Source organism: Apis cerana, linkage group LG3 (genome assembly GCF_029169275.1).
Source record: "Apis cerana isolate GH-2021 linkage group LG3, AcerK_1.0, whole genome shotgun sequence".
In the NCBI taxonomy this organism is placed as follows: domain Eukaryota; kingdom Metazoa; phylum Arthropoda; class Insecta; order Hymenoptera; family Apidae; genus Apis; species Apis cerana.
This window is the reverse complement of record NC_083854.1, coordinates 5,998,292-6,023,597: the sequence shown is the minus strand read 5'-3', so window position 1 is coordinate 6,023,597 and position 25,306 is coordinate 5,998,292. Positions and strand designations below refer to the sequence as shown.

The 25,306-nt window shown below is 38.4% G+C and overlaps 2 protein-coding genes across 10 annotated transcripts in view; one reads left to right on the top strand and one right to left on the bottom strand.

Moving 5' to 3' along the window:
• LOC107997270 (uncharacterized) overlaps positions 1–25,306 on the top strand; it is a 137,972-nt gene that overhangs the window by 39,082 nt on the left and 73,584 nt on the right. The gene's annotated exons all lie outside the window — the stretch shown is intronic.
• LOC107997269 (RNA binding protein fox-1 homolog 2) overlaps positions 1–25,306 on the bottom strand; it is a 299,964-nt gene that overhangs the window by 227,280 nt on the left and 47,378 nt on the right. For all 4 annotated transcript variants that reach the window (XM_062072506.1, XM_062072508.1, XM_062072507.1 and 1 more), the window contains exon 2: positions 17,550–17,594. The gene's annotated coding sequence lies outside the window, so the exon portion shown is untranslated. The remainder of the gene's footprint in view (positions 1–17,549; positions 17,595–25,306) is intronic.

Genomic DNA, 25,306 nt, shown 5'->3' with positions numbered 1-25,306 from the left:
CTGTGGTTGTTCACGAGTTTGCACGAACTCGCGATATTAACGGCCGCGGTCGTTAGGGATTCCGGGCGAACCCCGTGAACCCTTGATAATTGGCGACACCGACCCGTGTAAATTCCATGTGCTCGCGCGGATCTTTAACGACGGATCTCTCGAACCAACTCCTCTCCCTCCTTTTCTCGCTCGTCGCAGAGTTAGAGGGAGATCAACGAGTGTGACTTTCTTTCTTTTTTTTTTTTTTTTTTCTTTGGAAGTTTCAATAATTCTGAAACAAATCGTACGATCAAAACGATGTTTATTATAGCGTAAGCGATTTTAATTGCGAGTTAATATAACGAGACAAAGGGAATAGAGTTTCAAGTCCATCCAGTTGAGAGCAATTATCAGATTTATATTAATGATAAGGAAGGATATATTCTATTGGTTGTTGGTTCAAGTTGTTCGGTGCGAAAATAGATTGAAGATTTTGCGAGGAATGGAAAGAAGAGGTGATGAAAGATGGAAAATTGTCCGTCAAATCGAACAGGAATGATTGAACTTTAGTTTCTTTCTCACACGATGAACGAAAGTTTTGACGATCCAATCGTTTCGAATAAAATAGCTCGAGGGACGAAATATATTTTATTTGATTCGCTTGTTTCTTACGTTTGTTCCATATTTTATAAATGCTAGCGTCAGAATGTTGTATTCGCTTTGGTGCGATGCACGTTAGGAAACAGAATTTCTAAGGAATGTTTAGACTGCAGAACTTTTAAGAAGTTTGGAGAAGAAGAGTGTTGGAGGGAAAGTTTGGAACGGATTCAAGAGAAGGAGAACTTTTTTATGTGAAAAATTTAAACTGAAAAGATATTTATGATTCTTATTTTCTTAGCTTTAATTGATGTTACAAAAAATCTCTTCCAATAAACATTTTAAACATAATTTTATAAAATTCCCTAATAATACTTCAACCCAGTTTTCGATCTACTTCAAAAATTTTACTTATTGTTCTAAATTAATTTTTCGCTTCTCGTGAAATATTATTCTAGAGGTAAACTTTTATTATTAAAATATTGATCCACAAAGCAAGAGTTGCTTAAACTTGGAAATATTAATGAAAGTTAATAGAGCAAGATCGAGGGAAGGATGATAAGCACGGAAAAGTGGAGGACAATGTTGATAATGTTTATTAAAGAAGCTCGTGAAGCAGGAAGCTCGAGAGGGAAAATGCTATAATTTTTATCAAGGAAACATTCTATTCGCGTCACAATAGTGATACCTTTCTCACGAACAAAATCTCGCGGAACGATGTCTTGCATTCCGACAAAAACTTTATAGCAAAGATCTTATTCTTGTTCCAGTATTTCCTCACGAAATCGCTTCGAGTTTTTGTCTTGATATTATAAACTCGAAGGAATCTGAATTCGTTTGCTACCTGATGAACGAGAACCGAATTTTCTCTTTCGAATTTTCGAATAAACGAGACGAATCACATTTCTCGATCGAGAAATCTGAATTATTCTTAAAATGAAGGGAAACAAATTTCGTTCGAATTTGAATTTTCAATGAATTAAATTATCTATCTTGGAATTTGAATTCTTCTTAAGAAAACCTTGGCAATTTGAAATTCATAGCAATCTTCCAAAGTTCTCAATTTATATCCAGATTCTTTCCCTGGATAGTTGAATATGAATATTTGGTAGAATAAAGTAGCGAGGAAAATTTAATTTGAAATCAAGATTCTTTCCTTCTAATAATTCAAGACAAATTCTTAAAAATTCCCAGCAACTATCCAATGTTCTCAATTCGGATTTAAATCCTTCTTTTTCGTTATCCTCCTCTTTAAATAAAAAAAAAAATCGATCAAGGGAATCCAAGGTTTATTCTAGGCGATCGAAGCAAATGAAGCCGAGAAGTGTAACGGTGGGGTGACGACAAACGTACCAGAAATTACAGCAACCACCCGTGCAAGTGTCGCTTCTTTTTTACAATAATAATTGCTCGCTTTAACTCGATGTTTTTCTATATTTAGAGGAAATTTCTCGTCGTCCCGTAACCGACGAGCGAACTCGTACGACACCCTTCATGAGTTACAGTTTAATTTTAAATCCTTTCCTTTCCTCTCTCTCTCTTTCTCTCTCTTCCTTTAAATAAAAAAGCTATACTGTGCTCAAAAATTCGTTTTAAAATTTTTTTCTTCCTCACACACGTTCGAATCGCAAATTTATTTTTCGCTTTCATCCCATTCGATTCCATCCCTCTTGAAAGCGTGTAATTAATAAAATCGATGGATTAATTCCTCTCGTGAATTTAATTCATAATCAGGTTTAATTAAGAGTCGTTAGTCGAGTAAATCTCACGTGTTGCTTAAAAGTGACCGAGGCGGGGTGTCACGTTGCTCTCTGCTCGTGACACCGTGAATCCTCGCGCGACCCCCGAGGGGTCGGCGAAAAAGGAAGGAAGGAAGGAAGGAAAGCTGACAGGGGAGCGACAGATAGAAGCGAGGCAGCGATATAATGGCCCCTGTCCTGTTTCCCAACAGTTGGCCGGAAAATGCTTCAGCAATAGCGTTGCCGGGCCAGACAGGGATCGGAAGGGGGAGGGAGCAAGATGGAGGAAGGCCACCCTGTTCGCCACGCTCCACCGAAATATAATAATCTTCCATTAACCGGTGGTGATCGCAATCTTAGGATGCAATTTCGTTTTTCGCCAAATTCTAGTTTTTGTTAATCCTATATTCTTCTTCTTAAGAATCTTAGAATTCAATTTTTACTCATTCGTCTATTGGATAAATTTAGTTTCGTTCATCTCGAGTGGGAATTAATCGATCGGATTAGTTCTTCGCGATTTGACTTTGAACTTTGCGAATTATCGAACGATTGAACGAGCAATCAATTTTCCATCGCGGCTCGATTATTTTTGCATATTTTTAAAAAAATATATAACCCTGTTTCCGAGGGATGGATTTATAATTCTCCTTCGTATTCGCTCGTTCCAATCGATTGTGTTTGTTTCGTCGCGAATTTGGAATGAAATTCTTTTCCAAGAATTTCCAACAAACAACTGTCTCTGGGCAAGCGAGCGATTCCATCGCGAGCAAAAGGAAAGAACAATTCGTAGGTGCAGCAATCCTCGAAGGAAATTATTTCCAAGGCGTGCACCAACATCTCGTGGCCGCCTCGAGATGCAAGGGTAATTCGGTCCTGAGGCACCGAGCATGAAAATTTCAAGGAACTCGTTTGCTAGTTCGATTCGAGGCGCCTTGGCCTGCATTCGATGCGCGCACGTATACAATGCATGTGTCTCAACAGGGATTCTGCAAAGCGAATGGAAAAAGAAAGGAAAGATTTATTTTCAAAGTTCAAAAATATAAACGTATCTGATTTATTCTTAACCCGAATACGAACAGTTATTAATATATCGCGTGACAATTCTCAAATTCAATTTTCGAATTTACACACACGCTTTTTCTCCTCGGAATGAAACGTTCAATCACTTCGTTTTACACCGGATGGCTGTGTAACGTAAACGAAGAAATTTTATTCTTCGTTCATTTTTGCTTCCGTTTTCTCGATTCATTCGAAGAACGAAACGAATTTTATTTTCCTTCCTGGATACATTTGCACGTAGTACAATCATCGTCTAACTCCTTCGTACCATTCTATATATATATATATATATACATATACGTAGAAACTTTAGTAGCTTTCTTTCACAGAACTCTTGCACAGAATTTCCTTCCCTTTTGCGAAAATATGGAGCCAGTTTTGCGAAAATCGTTCGGTGGAAACGATGATCAAAAAGAAGAGGCGAGGGACAAGCGTAGCGTGTTCGCTTGTGCAATCGTTTTTGCGTTTAATCGTTGCAACATTGATCGCTGGAATTGGCTGTAAATTGGCAGTTGCGCAGATGGAGATGGCCACGGTGACTCACGATTGACGTAAGCTTCGAGCGAATGATAGATAGATAGATAGATATCATTTAAAGTGCGACGATAGACTTTGATCGAATTTATAAATACCTTCTTTTTTTTTTCTTTTCGATTTAACACCTTAGATGATTCCATTAGCGATTCCAAACGATTAAATATCGAATTACATTTAAGATATATTCTTATTTCCTTCCTATTCTTCATCGAACTTGATAATATCAATTCAAAAAAGAAAAAAAATCCGAAATAAGCCATTCCCTCTTTCGAATACCAAACTCGATAAACATATTAAAGAAATTTCATCGATATTGAATTTCCTTTGTCAATAAATCCTTAATGGCGACCGTGCTAGAATTTCATCGAACCTCCTTTGACCGAGATATCGCGATAAGCCTGTATCCCATTCCAAATGGGATCGATGGTATCGATTCCGTACGACGCACACAGGATAGTAGAAGCGGCAGCAATTCTCAGCCGCGAGGCGGAGACTCTCTCATAATTGGTTGGCAATATCGCGGCTACATCTCTGTCTTTGATTGCATTACCGGTCGTCGTGTGTAACGTTATTAGCGAGCCGTTGCTTCAGCCACGGCTAATTCGATCGCGTTCTCAGTTAAGTCGCGCTTATTGGGGGGAGGGGGATTCGCGTCTTAGGCTGACTGGTAATTTCCGGGTGTATAACCGCGTCTACCCGCGATACGAGACTTGAATTGATGCAACGAACGACGCGTTAAATCGACGATAATCGGGGAATGGGGCGTGTTGGAAGTTGACTCTCCACGTTCGAGTTGGGGATCAACGTGGATGGATATGGTCGTCTTAATTGGTGATGGGGGTCGAAGAATGGTTTAACGCTATTTTTTAGTTCAATTTTCGATTCTTAAATTTCTTGGGAAATTACACTCGATTTTGTGTACGTACGTGAAAAGAAATTCTGATAGTTTTCTGATGTTTAGGAATTATATCTTTTAAACGGTTAATTTTCGATTCTTGTCGAGAAATGTACACTTGATCGTGTGTAAATTTAATAACTATTCTTGGTGTAAAACACGTGGGAGAAGGGCGAGAAAGAAATTGTTCTATTTATAATCCGGAGGCGATGTAATATCTTTTAAACAATTGATCAAACGTTGATCAAAAATTTCATTTATCGTTGTATCGTTAATTAAACGAAAATTTGATCGAGACAGGATAATAACAAACACGAAATTCAGAGTAGCTTCAGCGTGGAACCGGAGGAAGAATATCTCATCGTCCACGTTATAACCTACCTTGTAGTTGGATGTTTGATTAAGTTAATGGCAGGCCTGCGTTACTGCTGAACACACGGTTTGCCACTGTTCGCTAATTCAATCACCTTCTGCCTTTAGTCAAAGCCTCCCCTGTCTACGTCTATTCTACACGAGGATACGATCTAAATCGGAGCCGTGATCGTGATGCGGGTTTGCCGTGTTGCTTCGCCACTTGAAATAAAAAGCTTTATCGACTTGGATAATAATCGGTAAAAGATTTCGATGCATCGTAGAACAAAATTTTTTTTCTCCGCGAATCGTCAATCTCCTTGACAATTTCCAACTTTGTTATTCACGACGCGAGGATATTTATAAAGAACGATTTTTCTTACAAATTTATCCATCCTCGAGCGATACTTAAAATCGAGAGATTCTAAATTCTGAAAATCAACATTCACTCAATATTTCGAAGTAAGTTAAGTATCGACAAATCGTGCTTGCTTCTTCGAAACGTGGATATTAAAATCAAAAATATACGATCGCTTATTGAAACACGTTGAAGAAGGAGAGCGATTATCCTCTGCCAAGCTCGGCCGAATCATCGAGCAATCAATACGCCACAATCGCTGTCAATACATACCAATCACCATCCATCGACATGGCAATATCGATATCCCGCAATCTCCTCCCCCATTTCCATCCCTTTGACAGGGATGGAAACATCGCGCGCAGGGTAACGCGATCTTTCCGTACCTGCGTCGAATTTCCTTGGCAGAAAACCGATTCCAATCCCGCGCCCGTTGCGTTTCGCTTAATTGAAGAACTTAACAACCGAAATTGCTTTCTGCGGCTTTGCAGTCGCGCAATTGTGGAGGACACGCGTGCGTGGCCCAGAAAGGCTTGGCTGCCTTCGAGGTCCAGGATCAAAGGAAGCAACTGCACGCGCACCCCGTGCTTTATGTGTGTATATGCATATCCTATCCGCGTGTATGTGTAGAAACCGCTGTGCTCACCACCCCTTTCGATGGAAGTGGAAACCCTCCACGATTATTTGTGTACAAAGCTTCTTAGCCCGGGTATCGTTCTAATAGATTCGCGTATATTAACGCGAATATTGGAGACAGGGGTTGTACGTGTGTCACTCAACACCTAATGGACGGTATTTATTAGGTATGATTGATTAGAGGAGGAATTTATAAGAAATATATGTTGCTGGAGAATTGCATTCGATAGATTGCATTAAAAATTGTACGATGCTCGATAAATCCGTATCTTTTTATCTCTCCAAAACACGGTTCAACTTGTTTATTGTTGTTTAGAATGGCAATCGATCCCCCTCCATCGTATTCCTCTAATCGAGAAATAATAAAAAGTAATTTCGTACTCGTAGGGTGGAGGGAGCAGCAGCAAACAATGTTAAAACCAGATTCAGACTTCTTTTTAATTCAATTTTACCTCGTTGTTTACCTCGTGAACGGAAGAGAACTGGCCCCGTTCCACTCGCTCGGGACCTCCTCAAACGTTCGCGAATAGAAGGAAACACAAAGCGTAAAGTAAAATTGCGTAGGAGTAGCAAGCGAACAAATATGAACAGCACCCGCTGTACAAACGATTTCCCCCGATGAAAAATGGAAGCTTTGCTACCTTGCCGCCTCGTGCCTATCTTGATCTATCTTGCGCAACACTTGATCTTCTTCCTCAAACACTTCACCTCCCTCGCATCCCCCCGTCCTTATTGCCCTTCCCCCTCATTACCCTCTTCCCCGTCGACACGCGTCATTTCTCGTGTGTCACGACTTTGCAAAGATCCCCGAAACTCGTATCCCTTCGGATACACCCTTCTCTAAATAAATTCTCGAAAAGGATACTTGATCTTATTCCAGATTACTGGTTACTCGAGGTGTGTGGAATGGTCGTGAGAATAGACGGCGAGCAAAGGATATTTGATAAAGAGAAAGAATGGAATATTTTTCTTTATTGGTTTTTTTTTCGAGCACAAGTAAATTTGGCTAGTTTCCAAGGGACGAGTGAATTATCGGGAAGCAAAATGAAATTTTGTTATTTAAGTCGGAAAAGAAATCGATGGATTGATGAATTGGATCAGTTCACTGGAAACGATTTTATTCTATATTATTTTTTATGTCGGGAGATTGATCAAATTGTATCGATCAAGTAATCCTCGAATTATAAATATTTGTGCTCGGATTCTTCCAGAGATGTTGGATTACGGAAAACTCAATGCCACGATCGATCCTATGAATCGATAGAATCTTTAAAATAGTGCATTATCAAAACGGCTGCATCTCCGAAGATAGAGATAAATACGATTTCCACAGCTCGTTGCAAGGGAAGGAACGTTCTTAATAACGAAGAAAAGACGATAAAGCGTTAAATGTAAATTATAACTTAGTTTTATACGATATTTCAACGTATAATTCTTTTGTTAAGAAATTGCACAAAAAAGCAAATAATTATTTAGCATCTAATAAACGAATAATAGTAAAAAGATTATTAAAAATATTGTTATCGATAAATAATTTACCCGATAAATTTTCTGATACGGAAAGTGAGAAACGTATCTAATGACAAGAATATGTTAAAAATTGATAAAATGAAATTTAATAACATAACTAAATATTACTAGAATACTACGACGAGTATCGAATGGGAATAGCGACAAAAGAAATAATAATAAAGAAATAAAATAAAAGTTATTATTGTATGCATTCGTACACAGTCGGTTATCGAACACGGAACGAAACGGTCGTGATTATAATAAAAAAATTTAATAAACGAATTAATTATTGCATAATAAAGATTACTTAAAAATATTATCTCTATACTCGAAGGAGATCTACGTTTACCGGACGGATGTCGATATTTTCAAAGTTTGCCCGATTTGGATGTCGAGGAGTAGTCGCTTCCAATTCTGGTATGGACTCGAGATCGTTTAATGCGCGGATCGAGATAAAACGATGGACAAATAATCAGCAGTGGATGTTGAAACGACAGGAGAAGGACGACGTTTTAACTGGGTATCCCCGGATAATTGCGCTCGGACAATTTCCAGACCGCGGAGAATTTCCTTTCTCCCTCGGTTTTCTCTTAATAATCGCCGATAAACCCATTGTGCGGAAACGAGTAGGTCCAATCCGCGGTTTCGAACTGGGGGACAAATAATCTCGGCTCTCCGAGTTTTTACAATCCGACTTTATTTCGAAAATTGATGATCGGTGGTGATCTCATTGGGGATTTTATTAACGGATGAAAATATTATGAATATATTTCTCATTTTTCGTCTTCTTTCTCGGTTAATCGGGAGAGAAAAGAGAGAAAATTTGATTTTAAAAAAGGCTCAGAACTTACAAGTACAAAACTCCATTTCATTCAGGAATCATAAAGAATAAATGAGTAATTCCGTAATTCTCAATAAGTCGTGTAATACCTTTTTCAAAAGCAAAACTGTACAATTTTAATTATAATCCCATTCTCAAGTTTCAATTTCAATCAACATATTCTTGAATATCCCATGAAATCCAAATGTATTTCACAAATACATCTCCAATGGACGAGTACATGTTCTCAAATTTTAATAATTCATAATACAAAAGTAAAAAATAAAAAGAGAATAAACAATCTTCTTTCCTGAATCATTCTTATTTTTAAATAACTCGCAGAATGCAAATATTCCATCTCTCTCTCTCTCTCTATTTCCAGATTACACACACACACACCATCATTTCTTCAAACTGGTCTTGGCGCGATATTACAAGGTCTACAACGAGAATCCCAGCGAAAAGCATCCTCCTTCCTTCCTTCCCTTCCAAGAATAAGTAAACCTTTCGTTTACCTCGAGCCACCTTTCCATTATCTCGAAACCGCCCGTTTCTTCTTCCTGTCGCAACAAACCTTCCGTCTGGACGAAGACGGAAGAGGAAGCACAGGAAACAGGGGGGAGAGGCGGGCTCGTCCATCGAGGTCGAGGTTTTCTCCATCCTTTTGGTTATTCGTCCATCCTTCATCGTGATCCACGGTGAAAATATTTGCCGTGAATCGCGATTGGCTTCGTTTCAGTTTCTATCATTCGTTCGACGATAAAAGAAAGGGGAGGATTTGGAATAATGATGGCCTACGGTTTAATCCTCGCACGTTTTAACACCGACATCCGCGCGAGCGGAGAAATTACGATGGCAGTTTGCCTCGTTTCGCGTAAACAAGCTCACCCTCTCCTACCCTCGCGATTACCGCCGACACACGCTCGTTAATATGATAGCGCGTAATTGTCAGCGAGACAAAATTATGCGTTATCGCGCGGAGGATGGATGATTAGCGTGGATCTACGGGGCAGAGGGGTAAACACGTTGAAAGAATGAAATTTTGCAGGATCGATTCTGAACGGCAGAAGTAAAGAAAATGGATCTATTGATATAAAAATTTCATCGCTTGAATCAAGTATTATGTGATTAAGTGTTTCAAGTTTATTAATGACTGATTATCATTTTATTTCATGTCCAGCATCGATCCTTCAAACTGGAATTCTTATCTCTATATATTATTTTATTTTGTTTTTAATTACGCATGGAAGAAACTTTAATGAAAATTTCCGCAAAAGTAATTATTCAAATAATTGAGAGGAATGGCAAAAATTCAAAGATCGAAATAATTAAACATTTTCTCAGGAATAAATAAGCTCCTCAATTCTAATACCAATTTCCAAGGATTTAAACCGAATTATACTCGACTTTGAAAAGGGGATCCGGTGTATCGGACAAAGTTTCGTAGCGTATCGCGCTAATTAATTCGAATCCGTCGCCTATAATCGGCCTAAAGCCCCGCGGAATCGCGGAAACAATTTTGGAATTGGCCGGTTCCAAAATTAATAACGAGTCCCGCGCCCGTATTCGATTTTAATCCAAAATCGGCACGTAAACGCGAAACGTGGAACGGATCCCGCCATTCTGTATTCGACCCACGAACCCACTGGATGTCCTCCGAGTATTTTTCTCTGTAATGATGTTGCTCAATCGTGTTCTGGAGAATTGTCATTCAGAAGAATGGAGTATATCTCGCGGACGGTGTGCACCGTGAATGAGAGATGAACGATCCGCTTAAAATTATTATGGATGGATTTACGATCATAGTTGCTCGATGTTTGATGCAATTTATGACGATGGAATTGATATTATGCGGATTAAGGTTCACTGTGTGCGTATGGAGAATACATCTCTGGAATATTTTGTGTCTCGGATGATTCTGTACGCTTGGAATATTCGATGGTACCGCTTTCGATGCTCCAGTTTTACAATATCCTACACTTACAGAATATTCTTCGGATACCTTACATTCGGAATATTCCTTGGCTATTTCATGTCTCGAATATTTTATTGCTTATATCTTCTTTTTACGTTAAAGGGATTCTTTTTTTTTCTTTCTTTCAGTTTTATAACATCTTGGAATATTATCTTTTTTTTTGTTCCTTTGCTTTTTCAAATTGATTTCGTTAAGGGTCCATCTCTTATTCTATGTGTTTCGTGTTATTTTTACATTACAATGCCAAGAGCAAACGGAATATTCTCAAATATTCTCGAATTTAGAATACATCTTCTTAAAAAAATTCCTCGCATTTAGAATTCCTCTTCTCCGTTCTGAATAAAATGAAATACATCCTGTTAGAAAATTTTCTAAAATTTCCTCTTAGAATTTTCTAACAACTTCTTTATATTTGCAACATTCTTACGTTTACCAATTACACCCTTAATCATCCGTTCCTGTTATCCGTTTGAGATTATCTTGCTCCAAGCTCGAGCAAAACTGAGTTCTCTTGCTGCATTCAGAAAAGGACGATTAACTTTGAAACTTTGGCGGGCGGAGGGAGGGAAGAAAGGAACGATCCGAGCCGTTCTCCCGGTTGCAACCAACTTGTTATCGACTTTTAAAACTCGAAGAGTTACCGACCGAGCGAGGGGATGGATCGTTACGAGGCTTCCACTTGTCCACGATTCCAAAGGACGGAAGGAATTTCATCCGGAAGAATGCGACGGCGGCGGCAGCTCGTCGGCGAATCTTATTACGCTAATGCGTGACCGAAGTCGAGGTAAAAAAAAAAAAAAAAGAGTAGCATAGTTTTGTACTTTCAAAAGAAGTCGCTTCATTTGTGATGGTAACTCGATATCTCTGACAAATTCCTTCTTTGTTCGATTAATCTCGAAGCTTTTGCCGAGTAATCCACTTTGTTTCTTGAATTTTCTTCTTCTTCTTCTTTGTGTAATTATAAGTCTATTTTCGATTATTCGTGCGCGCGATGAATTGATGTTCACGTTTGGGTGAAATTAAGGATATGAAATTTTTTGGATAACTTGGATCTTGTTCTTATAGGAAAGATTTAAAAGGAATTATTTAGATTAGATAAATTTTTATTTGAAATGTATGAAATGTGTATTTTCTTTCTTATTCTGCATGGTTGGTTTGATAAAATGTTAGGCGGGCTTGGGTGTGAGGTTAGCCAGGAGAAATATTGGATGATTTTATTCTCCAAGTTACGAGCAATCTAATTTTCCACTATTTAGTGAGAGTATATATGAATGTGAGAGCTATAGAATGTCAAAATGCTTACCTAGCTTATAACACGTAATCTAATATTTTATATATCGTATTAATAGTAGATTAAATTTAAAGCAGACACATATTCCCAAAGGCACGAAACACAGAAATGCAAAGTAACAAAGCGAATAAACTCCATCCTCTGTTTTATTGAAATTCAAATAAAGCTTTATTCGATTACGCTCTTTTGCACACACGGTGAAAATTGTTCAATGTTATTAAAAAAAAAGCTCTTTGAAACAACATAAAATGCCATGATTATTAAAAAAAAAAAAAAAAAAGCATTTTTACCCCGCTTCGAACAACAAAATATAACGAACCATAGATATGATGCAATTTCTAGAATAATTTTTCTATACAAAATTTCACAAATATGGAGAAACGGTTTTACACGTAATTTCCATGTAAATTCCAAGACTCCTTTCTTGAAATGAAAAATTCTCGAATAAGTTCGCTCGTAAAGTTTCCTCCAGTGTTGGCGCCAACCCTTCAAGACGCTTCTAAAGACATCGTTCGTTCCCTTCGATTGCACCCAACTCGTGCATCGAATTATTATGCAAACTGTTTGTCTCGAGATGTACAAATCGTGGCAGAACAATGAGGACGCGGCGTGAAATTTCTCCAGGCGTGTGCGCACGATTATTCGTAAAAAAGAACAATGGGGAGCAGGAATACAGTTAAATCTCGATTATGAAATTTCGATTAATTTACGAACTGATAAAGTTGAAAATATATTTATTTATTATCGAACATTATTCGATATAATATGGCATCATTTATCCAAAACGTATAATAAATTTGTAGTTGTAGTCGAGAATTTGAATTTGATAGAATCAATAGAAACATAACAGAGCTGTTGACGATAGGAAAACTAAAAAATTATTTGACCATAAACGGTTACATCTCTTTATTCTTTCTCAAAGCATGGGTGTAAAGTCGAGTGCAAATATTTTTCAGAGGTTGAAATTACCTCACAATTTAATTTTTAAGATGAGATAATGCCTCTTCGATTTTTAAAATCGAAGACTTTGCTTCGAGGGCAAAGATTTCAAAGAAAAGATAGTTTTCGGTATTAAAAGAAGTTAGAGATTTTTTTTTTATCTTCAAAAATTTCAAAAGCAGCACGTTTATAAATTTTAAACCCGTAAATTTTGCGACCTGTCAAGTTAAAGTTTACCAAGATCAAAGTTTCTTAATCTCGAACTCGCGCCCTCGATCTTCTCACGAGTTTTATCACCTTGACTTTTCACCACACCAACTTTTCTATCCAATGTTCCCAAGCTTAGTGATCTTTCACCCTGACCTTTATGAATCTCTCATCTCAATCTTGTTAAATCGGCTGTTTTTTTTTTAATAGTTCCCACATACGTTTTGAAATATTTTCCAAAGTTTCTATATTCCCCTCTCCAATCTTAAATCTTACCCTAGCTTTCATCTTCTAACTTTATATCTGTTACAACAATATCTCCCCAATTTTAATTACATAATCTCCTGTGATTATATTTTAAAAGATAATCTTAGATTTACCTCATTTCTTTCGATCTAACGTTTCTTAAAATCGCCTCAAATACTTGGAAATATTATATACATTCGATGGCAAAAATATCAGGCCACGTTATACTATATATAATTTCATAAACGAATCTAAGAATAAACTTGCATCCATCTAAATCCCCCTCCTCCCAAATCTTTTCCGTTCTCTGTTTCCGCGACGAAAACTATCAAATATCCACCGATCCCCGTAACTTTTAAACTCGACCATGGAGCAGCTCCACGAGCGGTTCCATTCACGGTTCTCGGATTTACATTTTGGAAATGTAACGTAGAAAGTTTCGTCGTTTCGCTTCGACGCTCGTAATTTTTAACCAGACCCGGCAATGCCTCCGCATTGCAGATTTCCCAAGCAACGGGCCCCCGACGACGATATACAAAACTGGCTGATAACGCCGCGTGATAGCGGAGGAATAAACGTCTTAATTTCGTTGTGCATCGAGAACGGACGGATCGATGCTCGCGCGGATCCACCATAAAATGGAGGAGGGGGGCGAACGGGTTTGTTTTCGTGCCAGTTGCAACGCCGGTTCACCGCACCCCCGGGGATCGTGACCGACTGCTCGATGACGTGTCCCCTCCTCCACCCACCATTTACAAAGGGAACAAAGAGGAGCAAGCAGGTCGCGCGAATGCTCGGGTTGCGCTACTGCGTCGTTGCTCGATTTCTAGATCACTCGAGGGGAGGGAATGAGGGGTTTTTGCTTTTTTCAAGGGAAGTTAGAAGGATAAGGAAGCAAAGTGGTTGGATTGGATCCATCGATTCATCTTACGCGTGAATGGATAATGAATAATTTGAATCGATTTTGATTCGTTGGACTCGTGTGCGATGTTGAGTTGATTCTTGGAGTGGAGAGTTCGAGAGAATCGAGTTTATGATAATGATGGTAAATTGATGGTAATAATGAATAGTTTGGTAGATTGATTTGGTAGATTTTTTTTTCGAGATATAAATAAAAAGGGGATATTTCGGATTTAATAATTGAAATTTGTAATTTATCGAATTCAATGATTACTTTTTGATACATATTTTTTTTTTTTTTGATATCTTTTTTAATATATAAAGTGTTTTTTTTTTTTTTGATTGATTGAACATGTCTATATATATGTATATGATATAAAAATTGATTGAATGAAAATAAATAAAAATTTTTGGTTCTATGATACCATTTTGTTATTTAATTTAATTGATGGATTTTTAAATTACTTTCTTAATTCGATTCTCAAAGATAAAACTGATACTCGATTCGCAAAGAAAAATCATCGTCCCAAAATCCCATTTTTTAAATTCTGTTTCAACCGATAACTCTTCACCTCATGGATACGTTCAAGAAACAAACACGTCTTTTTATCCCCTTTGGCAAAATCTACGCGTTCCGTTAAATATTCACGAAAGAGTCGGATCATTTCATGAAGCTCGCGTTCGAAAAGGCGCGTGAGAACCGCGTGGCCGACTCGTTGGGGAGGCGGCAGTGCGAGAAAACTCGTCGCCGCGCCAAGATCATCTTTTCGTGATCGTCGATGCGCGCCGCGCCTGCTTAAACCCGGACTCGATTCGAAACTTCCCCCCTTCGGATCCGTCGTTGCAACACGGGGGAAAGAGAGGGTGGGGAGGGGGTGCGCGAGCCGAGAGCCAGAAAGAAGTAGCGGGCGACGACGCAGAAGTGCCGTCAAGTGGAATGCAAGGTGATGCAGACTCTCCTCGCTTTTTGCCCCTTTCCATCCCCCCTTTCGTGCCTTCACGCTCCTTTTCACCCTTCCCCTCCACGCCTCTTTCGGTTTTCTTTCATTCAGAGGCCTACACGCCTCTCTCTATCCTTCGTTTCCTCTAGAGATGCCGCTTCCTTTCGCGTTTTCCCCACGCCGCTTTTCCCGTTACTCTTTTCTTCCCGCGAGTTTTTAACGCGCCCCTTTAGAGCCCCCTTATTCCTGTCTCTTTTGAACCGGAAATGGAGAGTAGTTGGTTTATTCCAACTTTCCGCATCCCTTTCACCCATCTTCCTCGTTGGAATACCTCTAATTAATGATTTTCGAGCGTATTCTCTATATTTAACCTCGAGCTGGGTTAAAATTGGAATAATAATAATTTACGTTGAAACGTCCTAATTGGAAATTAATCCTGACCTCGAAACGTATATAAAATAATCTTTCGATTATTCTCCCTTCTCTCTTGCTTACTCTTCTAACACTTTGAACGAGAAAAGAACGACACACCACCACGTGGCTTCGACGAATTCTTCATCGTATCCATCCTCGTCGTAATCTCGCCCTCTCCATCTTCGTCCTCGTCCTCGTTCTCGAACCCTGCTACTTTGAGAATGTCGCATCGTGATTTCTTCGAGCGTCACGTTCACTTTTATCGCGACACGCGGCCGTTCTTCCTTCGACCGCCATTATTTCCCGTGTTATTTTAGCCACCTGCTAGAGGTAGGTAGCGTTGATCCAACGGCTGGATCTGGAAAGAAAGCTGAAAGGAGGTTGATGGGAGATGGAGGAAAAATAGGAGGGAAAAGTGATTGGTCGTCGTTGAGGGGCGGATAGCGAGGATGGCAAAGTGAATTTTTCCACGAGCGATGCGATTTAGGTAAAGAATTCGGTAGAAACGTATTCTTTTCCATATTTTTGAGTCGAGGGATGGTGCATCGTAGGGGATTTTATTTCTTGAATTTTCTGTGCACGTGCGAGAGAAGATTCGTTTTTCAAGAGTTTTCCTTTTACTCTAGATTTCGTTTCTTTTTCATTTTCTCTGAATCGATCAGTGGCTTCTTAGAAGCGAGCAAAATTAGAATAAACATTCTATCAACGTATTCTATCTTTCTTCGTACGATTAGAGTACTGTATTTATACATCTTATTGAAATTTTGCAATAAAGTTAGTCGGTTTCGAGGAGAAAACGTTTCGATACGTTCCTCGATATCGCAATTTTTGCATCAGCTACGGAGTTTATTGCGGCGAGGGTCGCGTTTCGAGGAGGAAAATAAGGGAGTGACGCATCGTTAAAAATTGCTTTCCCCCGCTATTTCTCTAACTGTCCCTCCACCCCTCTCTCGTCATCCCTCCCTACCAATTTCAGACGCAATCATCCCGCTCCTTCTTTCTCGTTTCCTCCTCTTTTACGCCTCTTATACGTGCGAAACGTGTCGTGTCATCCTTTCCGATGAAACGTGACAGATGTTGGCGCATTTTCCTTCTGAAACTCCGTCTGTCGTTCGACTCTGACGTTGTTTTCCCTCCCACTGGATGGATTAGTTTCACCATTTCTCGTACGAGATGATCGGAGACTTTGACTCTCTTGTTTAATCGTCGTATTTCAATTTTTATATATTAATTTTGTTTAGACTTTGCATTCAATTTTTAGGATTATATAATTGTGACAGGCAAAGGGGTTATTAATTAAAAAAATTTCCTTCGATTTTTTCCCACTCACTTCTCTTGTATCTTTCGAAAGTGGATTGAGATATTTCAAATTCTTTTCAAAAAAGGTTTTTCATCTTTGATCGAGGATAAGGAAGTGGAAAAGGTTAATATCATCATCAGAAACTAATATCGAATCGGAGATGATAAAAAAAAACGACTTGTCTGCGCCGAGGGCAAAGTTGCCTGACGGACGAAGACAAACGGAATATTAAGAAGTCGTGTTTGCGCGAACTGCATGAGGGACGAAAGCTACCGAAAGCAGTTTGTCGAGTAAATAATATTCCGAGTTTACGCAGTTTCCATCATGAACCGCTTTCCATTCGCGTAGAAATTTTACCTCGTGTTTGACAGCTGTCTAATTGCCTTCGACTATCTGCGTTCATCGTCGAGCATCATCTGTTGAATTTCTCTTCCGCGAAAGTACAAGTTTTTTTTTTTCTCTCATCTTTCATATTCGATAATAAGCACTCTCGATCGACAATAATAATAATTAATAATAATTAATTACACTTTGGCTACGGACGAAATTTCTTTCTCAGAAGTTTAAACACTTTCATCGACACAATAATAGTCCTTTTGTAACAAGTATTCTCCTTTTGTTATTTTTCTTCTTAAATATACCTGACAATCAGAAGACGGAAACGTTACAATTGCATCAACGGGGAACGGTGTTGGAGTGTTTATCTTATTAATTATATCTCGAGACATATTTGCAAAAGAGATATCTATATATTAATTTAAATGATTATATCCCGTTTTAAAATTGTTTAGATGAGGAAGATAATTTTCTACGAGATATAATATATGTTATAATTTTCATCCAAGTGATTAACGTCACTCACCTGGCTACAGGAAGTAGAGGTGGACGGGACGAGGCTGGCAGAAATCTGTAACACAAGAGGGAATTATATTACGTTATGTTGAAACTTTATCAGCTGGTTTTGAGTAATGATCAAGTTTAGACACTCTGTACAATTTTCCCGGAAATCCATCCCTTGAAATTCGTGGCTAAGTCTCGAGGAAAGATAAAGGTGGATTTAATCAAGTCGAAATTCATCCGAAACTTGGAGAACAAAGGATCTTTTTGGCATTGTTCGTTTTATGGAGATGAAAGAGAGATTGGAAATGTTTGTGATTTGAAGAGATTTGTCGGATAAGTAATTTTCCAGGAATATTCCAATGATTTCTTATTTTAAATTATATTTCTATGGAATTTTGTTGGACACAAATCAACAAACACTTTCTAAATGTTTACAATTTTGGAAGGAAATATTTTATTCATGAGTCTCACTATTAATTATCAATTTTAGATTTTTCTCTTCTTTTAAAATTAAATAACCTTACATCGCGATTTAAAATTATTTAAACTCAAATCTGAAACAGGGGAAAAAAGATAAATTAATTTCACAACAAGTTCATAATTCAATTTTTAAAACGGATTCAAAATTTCTTTCATAATCGAGTTACAAAGCAGAAAAAGCATCGATAGAGAGAACGGGTTTAAAACTGAAATAATTTTTTTCGAATGAAAAAGTACAGTCTCTCGAATCTCGATTGTTCTCTCCATCCTCTTCAAAACGAAAGATATCTCGTCAATCAACGTTCGCTTCTTTTCACCAGATCACTTCGCAATATCTCGTCCAACGATTCGGACGAAAATCGAATCGGATAGTTCGGATTCTAATGTTAAGAATCGTCCATCAATATATCGCGCAAATGACATTCCTTTCCCAGATATCTCGTCTTCTCGAATAAGGAAAGGATTGAAGTCGTAGCGTTAGAACGACACACAAACAACACACACACACATTCGATTTAACTGCGTTTAATTTTAAACCTCGCCTCCCTCCCTCGCCACCTCGGGCGATACATCGAGTTCCACTTCCCGTTTCCACCTTGCGTAACATTAACACCCGTTAATGCGCGTCCTCTGTCATGAAAACCGGCTTAAACCGAGGCGACGTTCAACAATCTGTTCCCTCTGGTGATCTTTTCCCTCGAAACCATCCCTTTGTCTTCGTTTTTCGCTTCTCGTGTACGACGCGCGCAGGATGGATTCACGTGTAACTCGATCGATGATTTGAATTTGTGTGATATTTTTGGTGAAGTTAATATTTTTATACGTGTGCATTTGTCACACGTGGATATTTGCGAATAAATTTGAAAATGGAGACAGAACGTGCGCAGAGATGAAGTGTTTTCTTATTGAAAAAATTATATTAATATCGAGATACCGTTTAATTGGAGAGAAAAATATTTCATTTGAAAGATTCTAAAATCGAGCATTCCATTTCGTCATATCCGTACGTTCATAAAAGTTTAGCTTCAGATTTCTCCGGTTAGATTTTAAATTTCGGGATTTAATTAAAGTGAATTTCCTTCTTTTTTTTTCTTCGTCTAATTAACCGGATATATCTTTGTTACGAGGTTAGAAAAGATAAATAGAGAAACTCGTTGATTAAACGAACAGTATATTGTATACTTTTTTTATTTAAAAATTGGATCAAGTAGAAAATTCAGTCGGAAGGATTCATTTGTCTGATCATCGTTTAAACTTAACGATCATAATTATGATAATCAGTTAAGATTCCTCGGAGATTTAGATATGCTGCATTAGCGAGCATATAAATATTCAATGGTTGCACTTGCGAATCCCCTCCTAGGATTCAAAACCTCGAAATCGCAATCGATCCTCCAGGGCCTAGAGTTCCAATTCCATTACCGATCTTCGCCCAACTTCTCCCCGCAATATCCTGCTTTGGAACGGGTTTGGAATTGTCAAAGACGCCTTTGACAAGGGCCTCACTCGCTCGAGAGGAAGAAGTTCTTTCCTTTCGATGATCATCTTGGCCCTGCCTCGATAATGCTCGGTTCTCGAGGTGGCGAGGCGTAATTAAACAAACGGAGGAATGGAAATTATGCGGACTGGCAGCTGACTCGGCGGGGCCGAGATGAAAATTCCGCGATGGAAGTAATTCGCGACACCTCGGCAAAGGCACCCTTCGATGGAAATTCCTTGGACGCCGGCGCCCAAGGATCTCGCACGGTCCAACGCCAAGGTATGCATCGATCGAGTTCAACGCGCGCGCATCATTCGCGCTTCAAAAATTTGTGTAGATATCGAAGAGATGAAGAATATCGATCGAAATTAATTAGGTAATATAATTTGATCCGATTGCATTTCATTATATATATATATTGATCAAGTTTGAAATATTTTCGACTTGTGTGGTTATTTCATGTGGAGGATATATTAATTGTGTATACGTTTTTCGTATCATTTTCGAGAAATGACGGTCGGTGGAATAATTAGATTGGAAATTCCAACGTTGTAATTGTTGAAAATGGAGTAAAATTTAAGATAATGGGTAATAGGAGATCGAAGGTTAAAGAGATTTCTCTATTTTCGCATTGTTACAGTTGATTCGATCAATTCTGTTCAAAATAAACGCGATATATTTTCTCTTAGAAAGGGAAGTCTTCTCTTACTGTCCAAGGAATCTCCAGTCGCCATTATTACGGAAATAAAACGAAATGCCTTTCCCTCCGGCGAAAAATTGACACGATAAATCCTCCCGACTCGTTTCGACGATGTTATTTACAGCGCCGGTTTCACCCTCGTCCTATACACCGTCCGAAATGCTTTACAGTTACTCATTTTTCCCACTCCCATCTCCTAAATTTTCAACCTAACAGGTTGCAGATTATCGAACGAAAAATTTTCCACTTCGTAAGATTCCGTTTATATTCTATTTTGTCTATAAAAGATCCCTATCTAAAATTCTAGGGATCCCTAGATTAAAGATTCGAATTTTTTTAGAACAGAATCTTATCCCACCCTCGAGAATCGTCAGTTTCCCAACTAATAGCACTCGATACTTCCTTCGATCGATTTAACATAAACGATTTTTAAAACGTTGAGAATCCTACGGAATGATAATCACGTTTTTTCCTAAAAACCCTCAATTTCCCAACGAACAAACTCAACCTTCTCAACCCTCGTCATTTACCAGCCGCAGAAATTATCACTTGATAAACGATATTTGCACCGGCAAATGTAGTATTAATCTTCCATCGAGCGTGTTCCACCAATTCGTTCCAACCCTCCCTCGAACGGAACAACCTTCGTCATCCCCGAGATATCGTCCTCCTCCCTCCATGTCCGCTATGCGGGGAATTTAAAAAGGCGTCCCGTCGTCTGGTCGTCCCCCACCCTCCACCATCCAATCCTCGTTTTCGAACGTCCCACGGAATTCCGCTTCGATTCCGCGAGAGGGACTCGACTCGACGTGCACACGACGTGCCTCACCGACGACATTTCCTGCCGGTCGAGGCTCTCGAGGAATTTTTATTGAACATCTCCCTCGAGAAGGGAAGACGGGAAAATAGAGGAGGAAGAAAAAAAAAGGAGTAAGAACAAGAAACGAGGCGAAGGAGGAGGAGGGAGGAAACACGCGATGTCCTCTTCCGCGAGGAGAAGAGGCAACGCGACATCGATTTCGCATCAGGAACCTTCTCTCTCTTTCTTTCTCTCTTTCTCTCTCGATAAAGAAGCTTCGATGAATTGGTCTGGCGTGCTAGACAACTTAATTAAGGGACGTTTACCCTCCCTCGCGACGGCCGGCCCCTCCCATCCACTCTGCGACTCTCGCGCCCTTTTGCCACCCTTAATAAACGCTCGCTCGGGTCGATGCGCCGGGAAACGAGCGGGTTAACTGGGTCACGCGTCGTTTCGCCGTGTTGCACGGCTCGCCACGCCGTGAAATTGAACCCCCGCGATCGCGCCAGGGATGGGGGTGGCTCGCGAGAGCAACACCCTTCGTGTAATCGAGTGGTAAAAATTAAGACGCGACTCGCCCCCGAGAATTTCGTCGAGGAAAATGAAGAGAGGAGGAGAGGGGAAGGTGTTTGATCGGGGTTGAGTTGTGGTTTGGAGAAAAGAAGATAAGTTTCAAATTTTATTAAATCATTTGTTCAGTCGTAATGTATTAATGATTGTACAACCGGATTATTTAGATTCATTGGGAATCGGTTTATTAAAGGAATAAGATAGGATGACTTTAAAAATCTTTAAAAAGTTGATGATAAATTATGTTGGTTTTTTTCTTTTTTTTTTTTCCCTTCTTCTTGTTTTTATTAAGCGAGTTTATTTTAAGTTCATTTCCATATTATATTATACTGCCGTTAATTAATTTCCGGATAATCTAATATTAATGTAGAATAACGTATGTATAATTAACGCCATTTTGATACTTTTACGAGCCTGTTTCGTATCATGAATATTTTATAACTTCAGCAAATGTTAACCAGTTCATTTTCAATTTTATTATACCAAAGATACATGGTAGTTCGGTAATTTATTTCGGTATAAAAAAAATGGAAAAAAAGAAGAGGAAGAAATACTCGTTAAAAATCAATTAATTAATATTAAACTCAGATTGATTAAATAAAAATTCAACTTATTTCAAAGATTAAACATAAATTTTAAATCAATTTAGATTATCTTCAATTATCTTCACGTATCATTAATAAGATCGTTACAAATAATATTTTTCCAGAAATATATATTATCTATTTTTATTTTGCAATTCGATTAAAATATATATAACTTCGAAGATAATGATTTCTGATCAATAAATGAACGATCATTGGAAACTTTAAAATATTCTTTGATTTATCTCGATACGATTTCCGGTTCTCGAGATATCGTCATGTAAAAGTAATTTTTAATCTATTCTCGTCTATTTTACTGCCCTTTTGGAAAAACTTGTATACATTTGCAGGAAGAAATATAGATCGTAATCTCTGGCTCTATTTTTCAACAGGTTTTGGTAAATTTCTAATCTCTTTTCTTTAAAAATTCAAGTGTCACTTGTGATTTAATAAGAAACTTGAAGCCATTTAATTGCAGCATTGTCTTCGAAATCTGATATTTCTTTATCGAATTGAATTCAACATTTTAACAGATACATTTTGGCCGATAATCATGCGTTTTTATGGAAAATTTGTTATTTTTACGAAGATATTTCTGCCATGTTTTTATGCACGATGCATTCGCTTTACGCTTGTTTCCAATTTCGATACAACGCGATAATACATTTCGAGCGACATATGTATATATACGATTTAAAGAAATTCATATTAATACGTGCACGCACTCTCAATATACACGATTGATAATACCGAAAACAACAGTTCATCCCCGCATAAACTAAATCCAGAGCAATACCGCTCGTCCAATAATACAAATAACACATTTGGTCGAGAATTGAAAACGTTGACTCTTCAAATTTTCCCGTTTGTCAGTCTCGCCGTTAAATTACCGTCATTATATCCGTCAAATGATGAACGAGCCGAACGAGCCGATAGCAATTTGGATTCCCGCTCGTGTAATTTCCAACTCGATCTTTGTACTCTGTAATTGTAGAATTATTCACAGAAGCATGCTTGTATATTTATCATGCTCATGTTTGCGCTTCGAGCCTTCAAAAATCCATGTTTCGTTTATATATATATATATATATTTTTTATTAAACGACATGATAATTATGGCCGAATACCGATAAACGTGAATAAACATTTCAAATTTCCTCGTCGATCCAAAGTTAATTTCGCGTATTAAATACACGTTTTCGAAACTTCTGTTGTTTACGTGTGTTCTGTCTCTTGAAATGGAATCATCAACATAACCTCGATCGTCGAGTGATGAAATAAAATGTTGAAAAAAAGAAAGGAAGAAAAAAATGGTGATGAAACTTCACCACTGCAACTCCAACAGATTAATTCGCTTCTTAGAAATCACTTCCACGGGAGATGCAATTAGCGTGATGAATGGCTCGAGTTGCATAGAAGCTTGTCTCTATAATTCAACCGAGCCCATCCTTGTTTTGAATCCTTGTTTTCTCTGTGAAAAAAGAAAGAGAGAATAAGAGCTCCATATAGATTCTATCAATTCATCATTTCGTCGCGTCCTGTTTCTCGTCAAATGTGTCGTTTTGCGATGAAACGATTCATTATTCTCCTTCTCGATGACAGGGAAAATTGTCCTCCTAAGTGTTTTCTTTCGTCGATAAATATCGACAAATAAAAATGGTAATTTTCTTCTTTAATCTTACGATTATTTAATCGCTGTTTATTCACGACTAACGTAACGTAATAACCTTAAACACGTATCGCCATTGATTTTTTTTTTCTTTTTAATATTTTCATGAATAGCAATCAAAACTGATCAAACAATTTTGTCGAATTTATTTCAATATCGAAGCAATTGAAAGATCCCAAGAATTAATTTATCATACCACGAATTGCAATATCAAAAATTTCCAAGGAACTTATTAATCTTATCTTCCAATTCCAAGTACTGAGAGAAAAAAAAAAATTCGAGGAGTGGAAAAATAAATTCAACGATTCGATTGTCCATGGAGAAGGCACGATCGCATCGTTAATTTTGCAAAACAGACGGCAGAAATTGTAACTTTTGAAGGAAATTAGAGGCGTCCCTGTTTGTATTACGCCGGAGCAAACCTCGTTACAAAATTCGCGTAATAACAAAGCTTAGAACGGGCATCTTCTTCCTCTAGCCTCTTCGAGATATTAAAGAGTCATTGAGGATCGTGAGTATGGAAGGTAGTAGATGGAATTGTGAATGGACGTGGAAGATTCTTGGAGACGAGCCAGCTTCTGTTTTCTCGCCAGACTTGGTTTATTTGGATCTTTTCGATTAATCGGCACGGTTGAGTGAAGAAAGCGGCCTCGAGTATCGAGGCCTGTGCAGGAAAATTGAAAAGCTATCGAGAATGTCGCAAGTGCATTCGGGATTAGCGATCATCTTAGACCTATTTCTACTCACAAACGTCGAAATAAATAACAAATGGAATAATCGTTGGATCATTGTTCTATGTAGAAAGAAACCAATTATAAGATTATAAGGATTACCGCAATATACAATATTCCATAATTTCCACATATTTTACCGCAAGATTTGAAAAAGTGGTAAAAAAGAAATCATGAATATTTCAATTGCAAAATCGATCCCGTTTCGTTAAACGCAACAATTTACTCGATGCAACAACTCGAGGCACGCCCGTGATCAAATCCGGCCCACGAACAACAACTTGGACTTATCTCCCAGTTGGAACGGTAACAGGATCCACTTGTGCACAGGATTCGACGTTCAAACTCGAAGTTCGGCTCGTGCATTCATCGGGGCGGAGGTAAATCTCCTAATTGCCAGCAGCGTTCCAGGTAACGGCGCATTATTCGAAAAGGGGAGAGGGCTCGATAATGAACCAGCAACCAACAAGGCTCGGCGTATATACGATGTTGTTGCGAACAGGGATCGAATCGCATACGTTATTGGGATAACGAGGGAATTAATTTCGAGCCCTTTCGATCCTCCGACTCGCGACGATTGACTCACTTCCGACGAACAACGAGCCAGGTATTCCCTCGAGGAAGAGGCAACTTATTTACGCAAGACTTGTGCTCGTTGACGAAGGGAAGAATGGAAATCATTTTTAATAATTTTGGAAAGCTTAATGTTGGGTTGAGGAGGGATTCGCGAAGATGTCTCTTTTGCTGGAAACTTGGATATTTATGA